Source organism: Marmota monax, unplaced genomic scaffold (assembly GCF_021218885.2).
Source record: "Marmota monax isolate L192 unplaced genomic scaffold, Marmota_monax_Labrador192_F-V1.1 WCK01_AAM20220418_F8-fsc00275, whole genome shotgun sequence".
Taxonomy (NCBI): Eukaryota; Metazoa; Chordata; class Mammalia; order Rodentia; family Sciuridae; genus Marmota; species Marmota monax.
In genome coordinates, this window is record NW_026691942.1 from 416,623 (window position 1) to 438,046 (window position 21,424).

The window sequence follows — 21,424 nt, forward strand, 5'->3', positions numbered from 1 at the left end:
CTGCAGTGTGTGCCAACGGGGGTGGGGGTGGGGGTGGGGTCTCACGGGGACACGCCCCTCCCCCACTTTCCCGCCCCAGGAGGAGTCCCTCAGCTTCCCCAATTGCAGAACTTGCAGTGGACACTCAACCATTTCCCGATGCTGCTGGGAGGTGGGCAGCTGGCAGCCTCTCCGTTCGCCCGCCCACCCGGGGGCACTGGAGCCCCCACCTCAGACCTGCGGCCGCCCAGGCTGGAGGGGGGCCGCCTGGTTCCGGCCATTCCAGGAGCCATCCCTGCCCCAGGCCCAGCAGGCAGCAAGGAGGGGAGGGTGGTGGCCAGCGGGCGGCGGGCAGGGCTCCAGGGCCCCAGCACCACAGCCCCACTGCAGAGGAGCCGGCCAGGCTCAGGACCCGGGTGCTGTCGGGTTCTCTTGGGCCTTGGCTCTGTAACAGGGTCCACTTCATGCTTGGAACATGGCCCTGGGTGTCTGCCACTGGGACCTATTTTTGCAGTGGAGATGTTTCTCTCCCTCCTCCTCCCTAATCCCTCCCTCCTCCTGGCTAGTGGGGGGAAAGGGTTCCTTCCCGTCCTAGGCCGACTTATCTGTCCTTGAGTGCACACCACCACAGGAACCAAGCAATTCAGACTTGGGGATGGCACCGGAGGATCTCAGAAATGACTGTCTCCCGAGCTAGCAAGTGAATCAACTCCGACAGAACGTGTGGAATGTGGCTCTGAACCGCCTCCTTAGGAGCCCTGCTCCCTTGATGGGCAGAACCACAGCCTGGGAAAGCAGTCCTCTGTGCCTCTCCTTTGCGAGCAAAGCCATAAACCTCTTTTTCCTTTTTCTCAAAACCGTGTCCTTATCGGATTGGCATCAGGAGCCAGGACCAAACTTTTGGTGAAGCTCCATTCCAGATGACCCGACTCACACTGTGCTTTGTGTCTGCCCTTTGCTGAAACGCTGGAGTGGGAGATCCTTGCCACCGACACCCTGGCCCCCTCCCAGCCAGGTGGGCAGCCGCCCTTTGTCTAGGTGTCCAGTCTCCCCTGGTCTTTATCGGAAAGGCCAGGAAGACCAGGTGGAGCCAGAGGAAGCGCCAGAAGGAACTGGGTGGGAAATCCTTGCACAACAAAACAGGTTTCACCACAAAACCCAGTGGCCACGTGGCGCCGAACCCCCTGCGTGCAGGGAGACCCCCGTCTGGAGACGCTTCCCTGCACTTCTGTGAGTATGAGTCCCTCAAGACCCACATGCTGAATCCTGAACATGTGGTCCTGAAGTGGACCTGGTGGGCGGTGCGCGTGACCTGGCTGAACACAGAGCTGGACAGAACACAGGGCAACTGCTCAGCTAAAACGAGACTGTTGGCGTGGGCTCAGCAGTCCTGCTGGCGTCCTCTCCCAGGGGCATCTGGACACAGGGACACAGCCGCCTCCATCCTGGACTGCAGCACAAGAAGGCAGGGCTCTGCTCTCCACGCAACCAGGTCCAGAGTGCCGTGCCCTCAGCTCCAGCGTGCTGACACTGCGTCCCTCTCCCACCCACACTGACCATGGCTTCCCTGACCTGGATAGGCTGGACTGGGTGCTGCAGGTGGGGGAGCCTAGAGATCTATCAGCAAGGAGGACATGAGCAGCGGGCAGCACGTGGGCCTGGGTTCAGGAGGCAGGCGTGGCCTAGCCACCTGTCCACTGGCTCAGCTGGGGCCAGCCTCCACCCTGCCTCTCTGCACCACATCTCCAGCACAATCTGCACCCCACATCCAGGGTGTGTCAGGGTCCAAAGAGCAGGACTGCAGGATAGGGGCTGGGGGACCTGGGGCGGGATCCACGGCCACGGCTCTCTGCCCAGAATCCAAGGGCTTGCCTCTAAACTGCCCTAGAGAGCCGTGGGGTGGACACAGTGGTGGCCAGCCGGCAGGGGTCAGATCCACTAGAGAGCCGTGGGGTGGACACAGTGGTGGCCAGCCGGCAGGGGTCAGATCTACCTAGAGAGCCGTGGGGTGGACGCCGTGATGGCCAGCCGGCAGGGGTCATGTCCACTAGAGAGCCGTGGGGTGGACGCCGTGGTGGCCAGCCTGCAGGGGTCAGATCCACCTAGGGAGCCGTGGGGTGGATGCAGTGGTGGCCAGCCGGCAGGGGTCAGATCCACCTAGAGAGCCGTGGGGTGGACGTGGTGGTGGCCAGCCGGCAGGGGTCATATCCACTAGAGAGCCGTGGGGTGGACGCCGTGGTGGCCAGCCGGCAGGGGTCAGATCCACCTAGAGAGCCGTGGGGTGGACACAGTGGTGGCCAGCCGGCAGGGGTCAGATCCACCTAGAGAGCCGTGGGGTGGACACAGTGGTGGCCAGCCGGCAGGGGTCAGATCCACCTAGAGAGCCGTGGGGTGGACGCGGTGGTGGCCAGCCCAAAGGGGTCAGATCCACCTAGAGAGCCGTGGGGTGGACGCCGTGGTGGCCAGCTGGCAGGGGTCAGATCCACCTAGAGAGCCGTGGGGTGGACGCCGTGATGGCCAGCCGGCAGGGGTCCTAGAGAGCCGTGGGGTGGACGCCGTGATGGCCAGCTGGCAGGGGTCAGATCCACCTAGAGAGCCGTGGGGTGGACGCCGTGATGGCCAGCCGGCAGGGGTCAGATCCACCTAGAGAGCCGTGGGGTGGACGCCGTGATGGCCAGCTGGCAGGGGTCAGATCCACCTAGAGAGCCGTGGGGTGGATGCAGTGGTGGTCAGCTGGCAGGGGTCATATCCACTAGAGAGCCGTGGGGTGGACACAGTGGTGGCCAGCCGGCAGGGGTCATATCCACTAGACAGCCGTGGGGTGGACGCCGTGGTGGCCAGCTGGCAGGGGTCAGATCCACTAGAGAGCCGTGGGGTGGATGCCGTGGTGGCCAGCCAGCAGGTATGAAGGAGGGAGGCAAGTCTGGTGAGCAAGCCTCAGCACCTGCTTCTCTGAGCTGGAGGTGGCTATGATTCACAGATGGCCGCCCAGCCTGGCCCTGGGGACAGTGCAGCAGGAAGTCTCCTGTGCCAGGTTGGGAGGGAAACAGGCTCTGGCTGTTGCTCAACAGTGCCCACCTGGGCTGCCACAGAGGACAGTGGCTCTGACGCGGCCACAAGGACACTGCTGTTCCTAGGTAGTGGCCCCCTCCTGTTGGGACTAGTGCAGAGGGCAGAGGAAGGAGCCGCACACTGGGGCCTGGCTCTGGGCGGCTGGCTATGTCTCACAGGACTCTCACAGGCTGACTCCCCCTTGTCCACAGGGGAATGCCACCTATCTGGGGAGTGGTCGTCCAACCATGCAAGAGCCCTGGGGTGTCTGCTCAGGAACAGCCAGGTTTGACGCCTGCATGAGGCTGGGGCCCATCTGAGAGCCAAGGGAAGCCTGTGTGGGCCCGGCAAAGCCACCAAGTGCCTCTGCTATGCCACCTGTCCATTCTGGTCCCTGGGCTGGACTCAAATGCCTGCACTTGCTTCCCAGGGTCACCTAACAGTGACTCTGTTGATGAATGACAAACATTCAAACAACCACCATCGAAGACTCCTCTGGACGCAGACCTCTGGAAGTCTCCTGAGCTACAATAGTGGATTTAAAGGTGCGACTTTCTGGGCCTGGGGCCTGGGGCCCAAGGGAACTCAGGGCCAGTGGGGCCCCTCCTAAGTGGCCCCAAAGGATGACGGTGGTTTGCAGATCCTCTTGATGTGAAGAGCCTCCATCTGGAGTGGCCCATGCCTTCTGCTCTGCTGGGTCCCAGTGACTGGGGCTCCCCTTGGAATGTGGCCGTGCTTGGAGGCAGGACCGGTGCAGGCGCGACTGCTCAGGTAAGATGAGATGCCGGAGCAGGGAGCCCCGTGGCGACCCGGAACACCTGATGGAGGCGACCTCTGCGGATTTCCTCACTGTGTGCAGAAGAGAGGAGGTGGGAGGTGGGGGCTGAGCCCAGCTACCTGCAGGCAGCCAGGCAGATGTGACAGGACCGTCATGCTGAGTCACTGCCCGCCCAGGTTGAGACAGGGATCAGGATGGGAAGAGGAATACGGAACCTCAAGCCACTGAAGTGCAGAATCAAGCCAGAGATGCAGGAAGCGCACTTGTCGACGTGGCCCCACCTGGGCCCCACCTGGGCCCATGCCCTTGAAAGGGGAGGGAGATGGCAAGTGCAGGGAAAGGGGGCGTGGAGCTGTGCGTCCTCCCTGGCTCCCCTGGACGTCCTCCTACAAGTATCGGACACCAGAACTCCTGAGTGGTTAGACACGATTCTTTAGAAGCCAGTGGTGGGGCTGACTGCTCCCGAGGTTCACGGTGAACCAGGACCGCAGGATGTGGCTGTATTTGGAGATGGTCCTCAATCAGCAACAAAGGTACCATGAGGTGGCTTGGGCTGGCCCTGACACCATCTGAACTGTCCTCGAGAAAAGGGACATTGGACAAGAGACACATGCACATGCAGCGTGGCCCTCAGCCCTGCCCTTCGGGACCCCGTCTGGCCTCCTCCAGGACAGAGGACACACTCCTGGGGTTTGAGCCACCCCTGGGTGGGACCTGGTTCCTGCCAAGCTGCACAGTCCCCACCTGGACTATTCTGGTCACCATGGCCACATCACGCATGACCACTGTGGCCTGAAAGCTCTGGGGGACCTTTCCACAGACCCAGGGAGAAGAACATGGCAGTTCTTCAGAACGGCCAGCCCAGCAGGGACTGTCAGGTCCCTCCCGTCCGGGATGCAGCCAGACCAAAGGCACACAGGGTCACTTCCTACTGGGACAGAGGGAATCGACACCTGGTCGCCAGCCACACAAGTGCCCTGGTGCCGGGCGCAGGTCCCTAGGATGCTGCCGGGCCTGGGGGTGGGGGCGGAGGGGGTGCAGAGCCGGGGGCTGCTCCCTGGGTGGTGCCCTCTTGGTGCCTGCATTGGCCTGGCCCCAGAAGCTGGTCACACAGTGTCTGTGTGTGACAAGCCCATGAGAGCTCTGACAAGAGAGCCCTGGCTTAGGGTGGACATCCCCTGCAGGACGTCGAGATCAAAGGTGCATTTCTCCTAACACTTGCTCCTGTTGGCACCAGTGCCGAGTGCCGTCCCGAGCCAGGAGCAGAGCTCAGCCGGGCCACTGGCTGGCTCCGGACAGGGCAGAGCCAGCAAACCTGCCCTGGCTCTGGGTCCACACTTCCCAGGAGCCGCTGCTTCAGGCCTCTGACCTTCCAGGACATGCCCGACCTCGGCTCCCAGGCCTGCGTGGGTGTCACGTTGGGACGCTGGTCTCTGAGGTCCAGTTCAGGCTGAGGCTAGGCCTGGCCCAAGCTCCTCCATCCGGGGCCCACTGGTACTTTTCCCCCATGCCTTGGGGGCATGGGTGGCACACTGTGGGACCAGCCAGGTGGAGGTGAGCCGGAGCCCTGAGCCCCAAGCCCCCCTAGCCAATGGCTAGAAGGTGGTGCCTCCAGTCCTGTCCAGCCGACTCCCACTGCTGCCCTGTGGGTGGACAAGGAGCTGACCTCCTAGGCAGCCATCTGGGTCTTAGCTGACCTGTTACCTGGGTTAGTCAGGTGTCCTGGAGGCACCCCCCTGCCTCAGGAAGACGCGCCTTCGGGGTGCAGACTAGGCCGACGAGGCCTCGCACTGACAAGGGGGACACTACCTGAGGTCCAGCCCACGGGGAGAGCTGGTCCCAGGGCACTAAGATGCTCAAGCAGCGCCGCAGGGGCTGGGCACAGGGTCTGCTGCAGGAAGTGCTCGGTGGACAGCGGCCAGCGTCAGAGGGCCTGGCCCTGGTGCCTCTGAGGCAGCTCGGGTGCGTGTGTGCGGCCTGATCCACATCTGCCAGTGGCCTCTGTTTGCAAGGCTGGACGCGGCTCAGTGGTATTGTCTGAGTTGGAGCCAGTGAACTAGCCAGCTGGGGCTGCGACCCCTGTCCTGCTGTCACCACGGCCGCCTGGCCACTGAGGCCTCTGGGTCCTCCGGGAGTCTTTGGTGAGGAGCAGAGGAGGCGAGGGGACGACTAACCTAACAAAGGCCCCAGAGCACAGCCTGCACCTCCTCTCCACAGCCGCCCACCCACTGCCCCCTGGTGCTGAGACCCACAGACGCCCGGCCCCTGGCTGTGCGGCCTCCGGCCTCCGACAGGCGGGCTCTCAGCCTCAGAACAAGGCCCGTCCTGTCTGCGCGAGTGCCGCACAGCAGACGCTGCCAGGGAGAGTCAAGTGCTCCTGTTTGGGGTTTCCTTTCCTTTCATTTGAGCTCGGGCGTGACGTCAGGTTACGACAGAGGGAAAGCGTCTGTCAAGCTGGGGCCTGACGAGTGCCCGACCCCACCCCGCCTGCTGCGCCTGCTGCGCCTGCTGCGCCTGCTGCGCCTGCGTTTTCATGTACTGAGGTTCACGACTAGGAAATGATATTGTCTCCACGTGCAAGCACATGAGTTTATCAGCACACACGTGCACACAGGTGTACAAACACACGCGAACACAAAGTTATGCACAGGCATTCCCATATGTATACGCATACACATGCATACGCGTATCACACAAGCACACGCATACGCATACGCATACAGGTGCACATGCTCACACACCCATGTGTTTACACAGTATGCGTGTACACACGCATGCACATGTGGACACACAGGGTGCGACAACCCACTGCCCTTTTAATCCCACAACGACAGTAATGAGGCTTCAGTGATGCACATCTGACAGGGGAGGCTGCACCTTTCCCAGGCACTGCCAGCCAGGCAAGGTCGAGGTCTGCATCTGGGCCACTGGCCTGGGCACAGCCCAGCACCTTCTCTGCACCCAGAGCCACCCAGCCTCCGCTGTGTGTGGGGACACTGGAGAAGTAAATGGTGACTGGGATCCAAACTGAGACACAGCACCAAAGGTCAGGGGTAGAACAATGAACCGTGTTCACGTAAATCACATGACTACAAGCCAACGCCTCGGCAGACAGACAGGAAAGCCACGCATCTGTGCCCACGTGGGCAAAGATGGAGGAGAAGCCCATGAGCAGAGGGCTGAGAGGTGCCCAGGGCCCGGGGTGCTCGTGTCTGTGGAGGCAAGACTAGGACAGAGCACCATGCCCCCGAGCCATAGCTGGTCAGCAAGGGCCATGACGTGGGAAAGGCAGATGGGCGCCCAAGGAAGGGGTTCAGCTGCACCCTGGAAAACCCTGCTAAATGGGTTTAGTGCACAACTTGCCTCGCCAACCAGATGCACCCTGCGGTGGATCCAGGCCCAGCCACTCAGCCGAGCTAGGACCTGCAGGCAGTCCCAGGCCCGGGGTGGGTTTTCCTGTCTTAGCCTGTTCCCTGATGGGACATCTTGAGGGAACTTAAGCTGTGAGGCTGGATCTTTTTGAAGAAAAAATACTTTTAGTTGTAGAGGCACACAGTACCTCTATTTTGTTTATTATATGTGTTGCTGAAGAGTGAACCCAGTTCCTCACACATGCTAGGCAAGTGCCCCTCCCCAGCCCCCGCCCCAGCCCGTGATGCTGGATCTTTGCAGGCCATGTCTGCAGGACGGAGGCAGGAAGGGGTCCTGCCTCCAGGAAGCCAGCCTGCGAATTTCCAGAGAAGGGCTGTCACATTCTGTGCTCTCCCTGGTTTAACTTAGTCACTTAAACAACTGGCTCGTTTTTCAAGGGAAGAAACTATGGCGCACAGAGAAAGTCTGAAGAAAGGCTTCATTTCCAGGCAAGAACTGCCTAGCCAAAGAGCCCCAAGTCCTGGAGATGAAGGGTGAACATGTCCATTCATCCACCCAACCACTTATGCATCCATTCATCCACCACTCTACACATCCACCCACCCATCCCTCTGTCCACCCACTGATGTGTTCATCTGTCCACCCATCCATCCATCCGTGGGTGAAGTGGGAAGGACTGTAGTTCACAATCTGTAAGAACTGTGTGTCTAAGCTAGAGGAAGTCGGAGCTTCCATTTTTTTTAGGCCAAGATGGGTTTTATTTGCATTATCAAGTTTTTCTACGGTGTTTTCGGTTGCCTCTACACTGCTGGTGCCCCAAGTGTGCCCCGGTGCCTGCTGGGCCTCCCGGCACAGGCCATGATGCCCGGGGCGTCTGGGAAGGCCCATGAGCCTCAGCTGGAGGCTGGGGCCCTGCTGCCGAGGCCCCCCTGAGAGCTCTGGGAGTGGACTACTGCATTCCATGAGAGCTTCAGCTGGACATTTGGTGCCAAGGTTGAGGAAACCCTGTGCTTCTCCTTCATACACAAATCTGTCGTGAGCCTCAGGACGCCCCTCATGTTGGACAAACTCAGAAAAGCACCTGGAGAGAAGGAGAGGCGCTGCTCAGGTCTCCAGGCCAGCTGCTGGGCGTCTGCTGCTGGCTGTCCTGCAGAGCCGGGGCCTCCCACGCGCTCAGCCCCGGGCCACGGCGCTGGGTTCATCGGAACGTCCCAGGTGAGCTCTCCTGAGCCCCTACAGGCTGCACCTGACTCCGTGCCAGGAGTCGGGAAGCTAGTGCCACCTGGCTCTAAGACACCATGCATGTCCTCGAGCTGGGGACTTCTTGAAGGCGGATGCCATGCTGCCTTGCTGGGTGGAGTGTGGAGGCCCTGTTCCCTTCCTGTACCACGGTGGCGGCTCCTCACAGCATGTCTCTGGGGACCAGGCACCTTGGGAGAAACCCTTCCCCAGCTGGGAGACTGAGGGAGGAGTCGGGCAGTGTGACTGACCACCTGGACATGGTGGGGTTCAGGCTGCCGTCTGCCATGTGGTCTCCCTGAAACGGGCCTGGGTGTGATCTGGACAGTGCTCTTGGGGCGTCTGGGGGGACTAGTGCTTCTAACAAGAGGAGGGGAGTGAGCCCGCGGCTTCAGATGGACAGAGGAGCTGCTGCAGGCTTCCAGGAGCCAGCAGGGGACAGGGAGTGTGGGCAGCGGTGTCGGCCGGCCTTGCCCAGGGCACACCTGTCCTTCTAACACAGTGGCAACAGAGAACTCAGTTCAGATGTGAGCAGCCAAGCTGGTGCTAGCCCCTTACCAGGGTCCGTCGTGTACGGTGCCTACGTCTTAATTCTGGAAGCAGGGAGACTACAGACAGATACTTCCAGAGCCTTCCAATTTGTCCACTTTCCTGTCTCTCCTTCACACCCTCCCTGCCCGCACCCATCCTCTAGATCCTGGTAAATTCCTGGCCACCCCATCGGCAGGAGCAGGAACTCTGGAAGGCCGTGTGAGAGTGCCCTCTAGTGGCTGCACAGGCCAGCAGCAGGCAGCGAGGTGCAGGTCCAGGGAGGAGGAGAGGGTCCCCAGGAGGAAGAAAGAGCTGCCCAGGGGGCGCCCAGCGGGGCCAGGTGCACAGTGTGGGGCACGTGCTCCTGGCTGCGTCTTCCTCTGGGAGACGCCGCTCACTTCCATCCGCACTCCTCCTGTCCTCTCAGGGCCTCCTTCTTCCTCAGCTAGGCTCCACGAAGACGGGAGGGTGGGTGACAGGTGAGTCCCCTGAGGGTCCGGTTTGGCCCCCACCACTGCGAAAAAGCACCTGCCCTTCTGCGTCTTCCGCCCATCTCTGGGGTGGCGGATGGGTCTGGCCGGGGGGCGTGGGCACATGGTCCCTCCTCCGGGCCATGCTTCTGGAAATTGGGTCCCGTGTCAAGAAGACAAATTCACATAGTGACCCAGGACATAGTTCGTCACCAAGAGGGGTGTGAGGTCTGAATGCTGCGTTCCCTATGCTGGGACAAACTGTCCCTTTCTTGAACAAGGGCAGCTGAGGCTGAGGTATCACAAATAATTCCTAGGGGCCAAGGACCTGCAGAGACCTTTTCCAAAAGGACAGGAAGGGTGGCAACAGCAGCAGCACCCTGGGCCTCCCCTGGAGGGCATCACACAGGCAGGGCTGCAGAGGGGACCCTGTCCCTTGGGGAGGGTTGCCAGAGAGAGGCTGCAGGGTGACAGAGACTTCTCCCCACACTCCAGGGACTGGTGCTCCCTGGAGCAAAGGGCCAGCTGCCCAGGCACAGGTCAGCAAGCCCCGGAGAGGGACCTGTCAGCACAGGCGTGTGCTAGAGCCACCCCAGGAGCCCAGGAGGGCAGTGGCCAGCCTGAAGGTGCTCGGGGCTCACAGACTGGCTTCTCGGAGGACGGTGCTCTGAACAGCCAGTCACTGCCCGGTGGGCCCCGCAGGGATCCTGACCCCCACAGGCAGCCGTGGAAGACGCGGCGCTGTCCCTGGGACATGTCCTTCCCATCTTGGTGTGCCCCGCCTGCGTGTCTGATGTCTGTGTCGGCCCCGGCACTCCTGCCCACCACAGAAGGGCTGGGGGAGACAGGGAGGTCCAGAAACCACACTTCCCGTGTGCCCTTCCAGAATACCAACGTCCCAGGGCCAGCTCTGCCGGCCACCGGGGTAAAGGGGAGGGGACACAATTCAAGTGCACAGGAATATAGCATTCCACTCTGACAACCAGTAGTGACCTGAAGGAGGCATGTCACAAAAACTGGAGTCTCCAGGACTCAGGGAAGGCACCTTGCAGGCTGCCAAGGGCCCACTCCAGTGGACCTGTGCCATGGCTGAGGCAGCCTATCCTCCTGGGGTCCCCAAGTGCAGCTAGAAAGGTCCGTTCCCCAGAGGCCCTGGGTGGCCTGCGGTCAACAGAACCCTGAGTGCTGGGAGTCCCCCAGTGACCCCTGCACTGCTGAGAGGCCTCCTGCCTGGGCCTCTGTGACCAGTGTGACCGACATGCACCGGTTTCCTCCCCCCCACTTCAAATGCCTGCTGATGGGGAGGAAGATCCCAGCAAATGGCAGGAAACCCTGGACTCCAACACAAGCACACACACCAACACACACGCACACGACTCACAACAACCTCGAATCCCAGCACATGCATTAACACACAGGCACACGCAACATACACTCAATACACAAGCACACACAACATACACTTAATACACAAGCACACACAACATGCAATACCTAACACACCAACACACAAGCACACACAACACACAAACACTCAATACACAAGCACACACAACACACAATACACAAGCACACACAATACAACATACACTCAATACCCAAGCACACACAACATGCAATGCCTAACACACCAACACACAAGCACACACAACACACAAACAATACACAAGCACACACAACACAACATACACTCAATACCCAAGCACACACAACATGCAATGCCTAATACACCAACACACAACACACAAACACTCAATACACAAGCACACACAAACACACTCAATACACAAGCACACACAACATGCAAATGCCTAACACACTGACATACAAGCACACACAACACAAAACTATCTCAAATTCAAGCACATGCATTAACATGCAAAGACACACAAGCACACACAACACACAAACACACTCAACCCACAAGCATGCACAACACACAGATGCCTAAACAGACATTGACACAAGCACACATAACACAGAAACCACATACATCAACGTGCAAGCACACAGCCCACAAACCAACTCAACAGGCAAGCATACGCATCAATATGCAGACACACGTCAACACACAAGAACACACCCCAACACGCAAGCACACACATCAACACACAAGAACACACAACAAACAACCTCAACATGCAAGCACATGCATTAACACACAAGTATACACAGCACGCAAGCACACACAACTCACACACACACCACACACAAGCACACACAACACACAAATACATAAACACACATCAATACACAAGCACACACACACCAACACATTAACACAGACACACACATCAACAAATAAACACAGATGAACACACAGCACACACATGGACACAGGAGTGACAGCATACACCCTACTTCACAAGCACGTGACATGAGCACACCCACACTGTCCTGCAGGTACCACCTTTTCTTTTTAAAGTCACACGTATTTTATTCAGCCTCACGCAGTGTCTTCTGATTTATGATAATTGTCCATAAAAGCAAAAACACAGAGGATTCTAACCCCGCAGTTTCTAGGCGTTAATGGGCATAAAATTATGCCGTAGTTTTTTCTGAAAAAAAGGGAGGGGAGTCCAAAGCACGTCCTCGTGTTGACCTCGGAGGGCACTGGACGGAGAGGCCGCCGAGAGCCTCACGTGACAGCCGCCCTGAAGCCGCGTGTGCCAGGAGCAGACCTGGGCAGTGGGCACCCCCGCGGGATCCCGGTGAGCGCTGCCCGGAGGACTACGAGGGAGACTCATTTCCATATCAAACCCGATTTAGATGAAACGTCTTGGTTAGGGAAAAAAAAAGCCAGTGTGCATCAATAGCCCCTTGATTAGATTTTCATCTCCTGAGCAGACAAATATGAATATTTATTACCATGAATGAGATCTTTCCCTTTCCATTGCTCTGATCTTGAATATTATCTATTGCTAATTTTTATGAAAATTTGGGCAACATAATGTTTTCACGTAAACTGACAGTTCTTGAGATAATCCCGTTATTGTCTGGTTGGAAATGACAGCTTCCGCTCATTCATGTGTTAACGAGGGATTAAATATTGTTTTTCATTCCCATAATCTAAGATGGACTGGAAATTAAAAATCGAACATTGTGTATTAGCTGGGCTTTGAGGACCAGAATTGGTTTGCATTTGCTTAGAGAAGATCTGCAAATTAGCAGTTGAACAATTAGTGCCTCTGTGTCACTGTGAGGCGGCCGTAGGAAACGCGGGAGGCTCCTCCGAGCCGCAGAGCATGCTGCAGGGACTCCACGGAAGGACGTGCTCGGGCCCGGCCGGCCCCAGGGAGCATCCAAGGGAGCGCCGGGTGCTGGGCAGGACGCCTGAGGAAGGAGTATCTGACCACCCACACTGAGACCACTAGTGGTCAGTTTAGCAGGCTGGCCTGTGGAGACTGGCCTCCCTTGCTATGGCTGGAGAGCCCCCTGGGAGTGTGGTCTGACCCCAGAGAGCGCCTAGACACACCTGCCCCATCTGCCCCGGGCTCGCCTCCCTCACTGCCCTGGCCTCTGTCACATCTGACTGACTGCTTGATGGGACAGAGGAAGAGGGCCCAGACACCGTCTTGTGGAGCTAATGAATAAAAAGAACCCAAGTTCAAGGAGAACCCCCAGACCTGACTACAGCCAGCAGTGTGGCTGACTGTGTCTCTGAATCTCTGGGTCATCAGGAGGGGGCTGTGTCTGGGAAGAAGATCTTTGCCGAGGTTACAAGGCACCACAGGGCCATGGTTGGGCCTGACCCCACAGGTTCAAGACCAGCCTCAGCCACTTAGTGAGACCTGTATGAAAACAGAAGACACAAGAGGGCGGGAGGAGACTCAGTGGTCAGCAACCCTGGGCTCAATTTCAGGTGCTGAAAGAAAGAGGAGAAGGTCAGGACCCTGTCACATGGAAGGACGATCTTGGGAGGGCACAGGGAGAAGTGGCCTTGAGCTCCAGTCTCCAGCACTGGGAGGCTGAGCACCCCTGTCTGACCCCCGGTCTGGGACCCTGTTGTGGCCCGAGAGTGGAGGGCACGGCCCCACCCTGAGGCGTGTCAGACGCTGGCCTCCACATTGGGCCTCGGGAAACCTCGGCACTGTCCGGGGCTTGGCAACGCTCCTCCTTAGGAGCCTCCGTTTCCTTTATGCTCTCAGTGAGATACGTGAAGCCGCCACTCAGTGAAAAGGTTTGCACTCACTGGAGCCAGAGAGTCTGTGTGACCGTAGCACTGGCCCATTGTCACCGACAAGAAAGGGAGGCGTGTGTGTGTGCACGCTGACATATGAGTCACCCCAGCATCTAGCACCCCTCGCACTTTTAGACATAAGAGACCAGAACGTGGTTCCCATAATACACCAATAGACCAGGCCACGGCACCCCAGGGCACACCTTCCTAGTTTCAGGCCACTCTGGTCATCCACATGGTGGGGTTCACTCTAACATCTGTGACTGCAGGTAATAACCTCCTCCTCTTCAGCCCCTGGCTCAGGACTGTGTTATCCCTATTCTTTGGTTTTCAGTGCATTGCAGTTACAGGCGATTGGGGGTTCACGTTGACGTGCTCAGACACACATTCCAGTGTCCTCCCCTTCGACCCTCTGGCATAGGGTTTGCAGACACAGAGGCCCTGAGAACAGCTGTCCCTTGAGAGAAACTTGTCTTCCTATAGTAAACTCCGCCAGGAGGGCGTCCTGAGGCAGGCAGAGGAGGGGCGCTCTCTCGGAGCCCCGCTGGCTGGCCCTGCTCTCCAAAATCTCCACAGCCCCAAGCGCCCTTCTTCCTGGGTTTTGCCATGATGCTATGATGAAGTCCGACCTCTGTCCAACCTCCTGGATGCGTGCTCACCTCTCCACGTACTGCTCTGGGTGCACAAGGCATGTACTTAATGAATTGTTCTTCTCATCAGCCTACAATGTTCAGTCCCTGTGGTGCCTGCCGGGTCTGCGGAGGGTCTGTGTCGGGGCACAAGCTGGCTTTAGATCCACGTAATAGACTTCATTATTTCTGGAGAGGCTGACTTGGCTGGGAAGGCCAACTGTCCCTGCAAGAGAAGAGCAAGGTATGGCATGCCCAAAGGAGGGGCCTCAGGCCAGCTGGTTCCAGACAGGACGGTGCAATCGTGACCTCAGGGCACTGCCAGTTGGTCTGGTTTCCCAAAAGATGCATTCAACTCCTAACCCCCAGCTCTCTCAAATGTGGACTTACTTGGGAAGGGGGTCTTCGCAGGAGTCGTGAGGCTACGATAGGCCTGCATCTGCTATGACTGCGTCCTTCTGAGAAGAGGCACACTCTCAGAGGGAAGATGTCCCTGTGACACAGGCAGAGTTTGGAGTGGTGCCTGTACAGGCCAAGGGCTGGCCAGGCTCTGTGGCCGCCAAAGGCTGGAGGACCCAGGAAGTTCCCCTAGGAATGCTGGAGGGAGCGAGGCCCTTGATGCTGGACCTCTCCCTTCCATCAGGTGAGAAGAACTCTTTGGACCTTCTCCCTGATGGCACTTGGTTGGCACCCCCAGGGCACTGATGCCCAGGACACCTATGCCATGGTTTTGGGCAGCAGGAGCCCAGCAGCAGTTCCTGGGCTCAGAGACACCAAGAACTTGTGAGGACCTTGGGAGTAAGTAGGGACAGTCACAGTTGAGTCCTGGGAACCAACTCAAGTCCCCAGGCCTGCAGAACAGGGTGAGGGAGCCACACTGTTCTGGGGTCACAGGGAATGCCATGGTTTATCCATGAAGTTCCTGTCTTCTGGGTGAGGACAGGGACTGAAGGGCCCAGGAAGTGTGCCCGTGGCATTCTGGTGTGGAGGGGACAAAGCTCTGTCATCCTGCACCCCTGGTGAATGTGGCCTCAGCTGAGGTGAGCACGTGTCTGTGGACTTCTGATGACACGCCCACAGCCCTGTGCAGGCTGCTCCGATGCCCCAGGCCCAGCTTCAAGGGGCTCCTATCGGGGAGGCCCTCCCGCTGGGGAGAGGCCACCACACATCTTGGCAAGCAACGCAAGCCCAACTCGCAGCCTGCTGCGTTCGGGGCCGAGCTCCTCATGTCTGTTTTGATGTGGGAGCATTTTGAGCTGACGTTTGATTACGTTTTATGATGTGCTCTGCCCAGTTCCTTCGTCAGGACGAGGAAACCTTGCTTTCTCACGCCCACGGCACCAGGCACAGGCGAGGGTCTCCATCGGAGCTTGGAGACGGCTGGTCTGAAGGGGCAGAGGGGACAGCACGGCTCCAGGAGCAGGTAGCAGCAGCAGTGCACCAGGCTGGTGTTGGAGAGGGTCCTCCGCTCTGCCAGGGACAGGGGGCTCCGCAGCCCAGGGCCAAGGCTCTGTTCCACTGTGGCTCTGGGCTGGGGAAAGGCGGTCTGAATGCGGTAGGAAGGTCGGTGTGAGAGCGCAGGGGCCAGGGGGCCTGCGGCTGCACGTAGCTCATGACCCTGCCCACTCCCGGGCAGCTCAGGGTGTCCCTGTGCACATCGGGCAGGATGCTGGGTGCTGGAGACAACATGATGACCAGGACACACGTGGCCTCACTCCTGAGCGCATAGCTGAAAAGGCAGCAGAGCCCAGCACACGCTGCGGTGAAGCACCCAGGGAGGAGGGGACGGCTTCTGCACAGAGCAGGAGCCGGGCTGCTCGCACCCTGCGTCTCACACACTTGGGGACCTTCCCAGCCCTGCTGAGCTGCAGCTGACCATCTCCGCTGTACCACGGAAGGTGTGAGGCGCGAAGGTTTGCCACATCCTGGAGGGGCTCCCACGTACAGGCCACCGTTCAGTCTCTCCACCGACCTGTCCTGGGCTCCTTGGGGCAGCGGAGGCTCTGATGTGAAGTCTCTGGTGGCTGGGGCTTGCAGGAGCCGGCAAGAGCAGGGGAGGCCAGGGCCAGCAGCTGCTGTGAGTGTCCAGGTGATCACCTGTCTGTCGGGCCCACGTGCCCGCCCAGAGCCCAGTTCCAACCTAGAGCAAAAGGGCTTCTCAGCCAAAGGCCAGGACGGGAGACCTTCTGGACGTCTGAGCTGCAGAGGAGCGCGTGGGAAACCAGAGGCGGGCTGGGGGCTGGCTGTGCCGGACCAGCCCCCGCTGCTGCTTCCCCATGCCATTGCCTGTGCCTCGGCTCCCCACCTGTGCCACATGTCGCCTCCAAGGGACAGAAGACGTGACGTCTGCAGAGAGGCTGCAGGAGGAGGCTCGGTCACTGCAGCGGGCTGGGAGGCCTGGGCGGCAGCTCTCTTCACCCTCGGCTGCTCTGAGAGCCGGCCCAAGCTCGGGGAAGCCGCAGCGGGAAGGCCACCTGCTGGCACCTCCACACTCTGAGAACAGGGGCCAGAGGCGGAGCCTGGGGCAGACTCCCCTGGACCAGGAGCAAGCCATGGCTGAGCGGGAGTCCCATGGCACATCTATCGAGCCCCCCAGCCTCAACGAGGCACTGTCCCAGGCCACCCAGGATGGCGCACCATGTCCCTTTGATCCAAGGGCACACCAGGCTCATTTTCACACAAATCAATTGAAAATGTTAGAAAAGGGCAAGGAAGCATTGGGGGGAGGTGAGGTGGGGTTGCCACAGCCACCAGCGAACCCGGTGATTTCATTTTCCGTGACTATTTACTCTGATACAGAATAAAAATTGAATTTGTTGCTATGGCAACTGCCACATCACACAGCCCCTCTCCTGACTTTAAGTCCCAGAAAAGTATGGAAAAGGCATTAATGAGCCCATGTGACGCGGGGAGCCCCGCGCCTTGAATAGACCTCAGGGGAAAGGGATCCTTTGTAAGAAACTCCTGTTTGTCCACACACGTTACCATGTCACACGTATTCACATGTGATCTCTGCTTGAGAAGCCAGGTGGAGGACAGCTCAGGGGCGGAGGAAGGGACATGCTGCGAGTGCCACTGCTGGGCACCATCCCACTCGGAGCTGTCCATCAAGTCCACTGTCTTCACGGGGAGCTGACTGGGTGCAGGACTGCTCAGGGGCCTGGACTTCCGTCCACCCTGCTCTCCCGGGTCTTGGAAGGGCTGACCCGGAGCAGCCTGGGATGGATGGCCCGGGAGGTTATGTGATTCCATGCAGGTCTCCCTTTCCAGGGCAAATCAGGAGTACTTACAAGGAACAGGCGGTTTTTAGGACTCATGTGCTTTTGTGTTTAAGAGAAAAATGGTTTCTCCTCCCGAGGAATGCAGTTGGAAGGAGGGTGAGCGCAGCAGGGAGGGACAGGGAGTGGCCTTACCCTGGCCTGGGCCCCTGGGCCTCCTTCATGTCCCAAGACCTGCAGAGGCTTGGCCACTGCTCCTGGACCATGCCAAGGAGGTCGCTGGACCAGCTTTAGGGAGGCAAGCACCCGTCACCTGAAACCTTCTCCTTCCGGCTGGGGACCAGTGTGTGCGGCCTGGTTTTCCCTGGCTCAGGGGGTCTGGCCTGCACACTGGTTCTTGGACCAACCTGGACCAAGCCTGGTCGAGATGGAGTCCACTGCCCACCTGTCCAAGGCCCCCAGCCTCAGCTCTCTCAGGTGCCCCTGAGCACCTGTAACCAGGGCATCAGCACCATCTCACGCTCAGTCCCTGCCTCACTGCCACACCCTGGTGGCAACCCTGACCTCTGCATCCTTCCAAATCCCCACACTTCTCCTGGGAGGGGGTGTCTGTCCTCCCATCAGACGCTCTTGAGCACATGGTTCCTCACTTCCCGTCAGCCCAAAGGCACGTGGAGGCATGCTCAGTGTGGCTGGGAGGGCTTCCTGGGACCACGGGGGTGCTTCCCAGGGGAACATGGTTGACTTGCAGACATGGTGGCCTGGGAGAATCCTATTACACGCCAGTACAAGCATGCCACATGAAATACACCCGCTGTTTTGTATATTTGCCATGCTCCAATAAAACATTGAACCAATAAAGAACAAGTGAGGTACCACAAGCAGGCGGTCACAGTTGTGTTGACTGACAGGGGCAGCAGGGTCACTGAGGCACACACCTGGGGGGAGCCCCAGCAGGACCACGGCCTGCTGCAAGTGGTCAGTGACTGACAGGCCACTGGTGGCCGGAGGCAGCTGATGTTAAGTGAACCAGATCCAGACTCGGGGATCCAGGAGGTGGGGGTCTGTCTCAGACCCAACGCCAGGCGGCCAGGAGTGTGCAGACCCTATTTTCTATCCAAGTCTACACCCGAATCGCCCCTCTCCAGCTCCTCTGACCTGCACACGCGGCCACCTTGCTCATCCACCCAAGGCCTGTCCTGCCTGTGCATACACCAGTGCTCCTTCTGAGCGTCCCAGGAGGAGCCCTGGCAGGTCAGGCGTTCTGCCTCTCTAAGTGACCACGCCCAGTGACCCACAGTGCCCTGGTGCTCACACCACAGGTAAGTGACACAGTGCTGCTCCCACACGTGTGCACATCACCGCCTGACTCCGTAGACATGACCGCCGAGGAACAGGCAGGTGGAGGTGTGTGGGACCTCTCAGTTCCAGTCACAACATCCTGAGAATCTACGCTGATGTCCAAGGAAGAAGTCAATTCAGAGAGAGCTCCCAGATGCCAGCCTGTCCTGCCCGGTCCCTGCGACGCTGCCCTCTGGTGAGCGAGGACACTGCCAACTGCTCAGGCGCAGAGCTCTGGGGCTGGTGAGGTCATGGCAGAGTTCCGTGTGTCTGACTGGGTTCTGCCCACGGCGGGGGCTTCAGGTCAGCTGTGTCCCGACCGTTTCCCTCTGTCCTCACGTGGCAAATGGCCCTCTCCACCCGAGTCCCAGGACTGCGGCCAGGGAGGCAGAGGGTCAGGTGGAGTCCGATTCTTTTAGCTACGGATGCTCCTGCCCTGCTGCTTTCTCAAGCTGCCGGCCTGCCCCACAGCACACGCACAGAGACGCAGCACACCGTCTTTACCTGAGGAACAAGACTGCCTGTTACCCATCGGCGGCGACCCCGACCTGAAGGGGAGCCGTGTGGTGCCACAACAGCCCCCAGACAGGAGGGGCTGTGGTCTGTGTGTTCTCTGGGCTGGGAACCTCTTTGGGTCCCACCTGCCGGTCAGCATTCCCAACTGTTGGCCCTGCCCCGACCGCCAGCCTGTACTCAGCCAGCTTGACCGGCCGTCCCCACTGCACCAGAGACACAGCTCAACGGCCTCGTGGGAGCGCCAGAGCCCCTGGCACCCTGAAGGCAGATGCAGCCTTCCTCTCTTCTCCTCTGGGGAATGTTGCTCGAGAGGTTCCCTCACCTGTGGGCAAGGTCCCTCTATGTCAGTCATCCCCTGGGCAAACCCAGACTCACCAGACCTGGTACCTGGGCAGTCGGGCAGGACGTGCACTTCCCCAAGCTGCATGACAGCAGCATGCAGGTGCGTGGCCTGCTGGGCCACGCACGTGCTCCTGCCCATTCATTGTCTGAAGTCTACATTGAGCGTCCACGTCCTCTCAGCCATCCCTGAGCAGCTGGATTTGGACTTTGAAGCTATGGAAAGCAGCAGAAGTGCTCTGGGAAGACAGGAAGGGACATGGCGTCTGTGGGGGAGCAGAACGGCCTTCTCAGGTCATTTCCAGCGGGACTGTCGAGCGTCCCAGCCCCCGCCAGCCACACACAGGCACATTCACATGGCCAGTGGGGACAGAGCAGGACGGGCTCCCAGACCTGGGGGCCGGTGGGCGTGGCACGCTCTTGGCCACGCAGCCCTTTCTCTGAACAGAGCTCGGGCTCGGGGGGCAGGAGGAGCGCAGAGCTGGGGGAGCAGGCTCGCAGGAGAGGCTCCAATGGGGGCTCTTCAGTGTCTGAAAGCTGTGCTGGCCCCATGCGCCCCAGGTAGGCAGGAGGTCCTGCCTAGTGGGGAGCTCACTACCTGTGGCCGCTCTGTGGCTGGCCACGTGGGTCTGAGCTGCTCTTCCAAGGATTCAGAACCCGCTGCTCTGGGCTCTCCCTGCGGAGGTCTCGAACCTGCTGGGGCAATGCCAAGGCTCGGGGCCAGCCACCTTCACTCACCAGCAGACGTGAGGCCAGCAAACCCTGCGGCTCTGTGTTCACGGCCACCGTCAGGGCCCAGAGCAAATCCTGGCTCCAGCTACCCGTGTGGGGGCCGTGCCCATCAACCACCACCTGGAAAAATCACCCAGGTAGGTTTTCTCCCCGGAGTTTCAGCTTTTCATTGGGGTTATTATGATTTTCCTTTGGAGGACACGTGGATTTATTAATTTGAATAAAATGGAAAATTTCAATATTTCAGAAATCAGATTGTGAAATACATCAAAATGCCACCCATCTACTTGATGGCATGCGCTGTAATCTGCTCATTCCCTTAAATCTTGTTTGGATATTTCTATTTGGCTTAAAAGGTTTGAATTCTACTATTTGTCACCATAAGTGTGAATCACAAGTGCCAAGGAGAGAACTGTAAGTGCTGCTAGATTTCCAGTAATCACACTGATTTACACCCAGATTTAGGAATTAGAAGAAGTCTAGTACATCTAGAAACCAGAACCGTCAAATCAGGCCTACTGAGCGAGGGAAGGGGAATCAGGAGAAACGTACCATTAGGTTTTTAAAATCTCTCAACTCGTGCCCTTTTCTTCATTCCAGGTCTGCCCCAAACCTGTCCACGTCCCTCCCTCCATCAAGACTGGTCTGCACTGGGATTCGCCAGGTGGAAAGTTAAGTGGACATGCAGAGGTCCAGCTTCACAGCCCACAGGAGGACGCCAGTCAGTTTCAAGGTGGAGAGACGCTGTCATTCACAGTGGGACGTCCACATGGAAAAGGACAGGAGGGAAGAGGGCTGGTCTCCACCTGCCTGTGGGCCAGAGACATGCCCGGAGACCGCCAACCAGAGAGAGGTGGACCATGGACTCTCACGGACAGACTCTCACCAGGGGTGACACGTGCTCTAGGGTTGGGTCAGTCTCTGTCCCTCAAGGTGGAAAGGTCAGTCTTCTGGTCACCTGGGGACCAGACGGCGGTTAACTCCAGCCAGGACAGAAGGGAGAAACTGCTGCTATGACGGCGGGTCTGCCCGGGCCTTGCCTGCCCCTG

General features: G+C 58.9%; 1 protein-coding gene and 1 long non-coding RNA gene across 5 annotated transcripts in view; one reads left to right on the forward strand and one right to left on the reverse strand.

Moving 5' to 3' along the window:
• Ptprn2 (protein tyrosine phosphatase receptor type N2) overlaps positions 1 to 21,424 on the reverse strand; it is a 769,678-nt gene that overhangs the window by 240,332 nt on the left and 507,922 nt on the right. The gene's annotated exons all lie outside the window — the stretch shown is intronic.
• On the forward strand, positions 120 to 12,530 carry LOC131423753 (uncharacterized). Of its 2 annotated transcripts, none has more exons than XR_009225785.1 (2): positions 120 to 1,578; positions 3,243 to 12,530. It is a non-coding gene; the product is annotated as an uncharacterized LOC131423753 (long non-coding RNA). The 2 variants fall into 2 exon arrangements; XR_009225827.1 differs by having other exon boundaries at positions 120 to 1,209.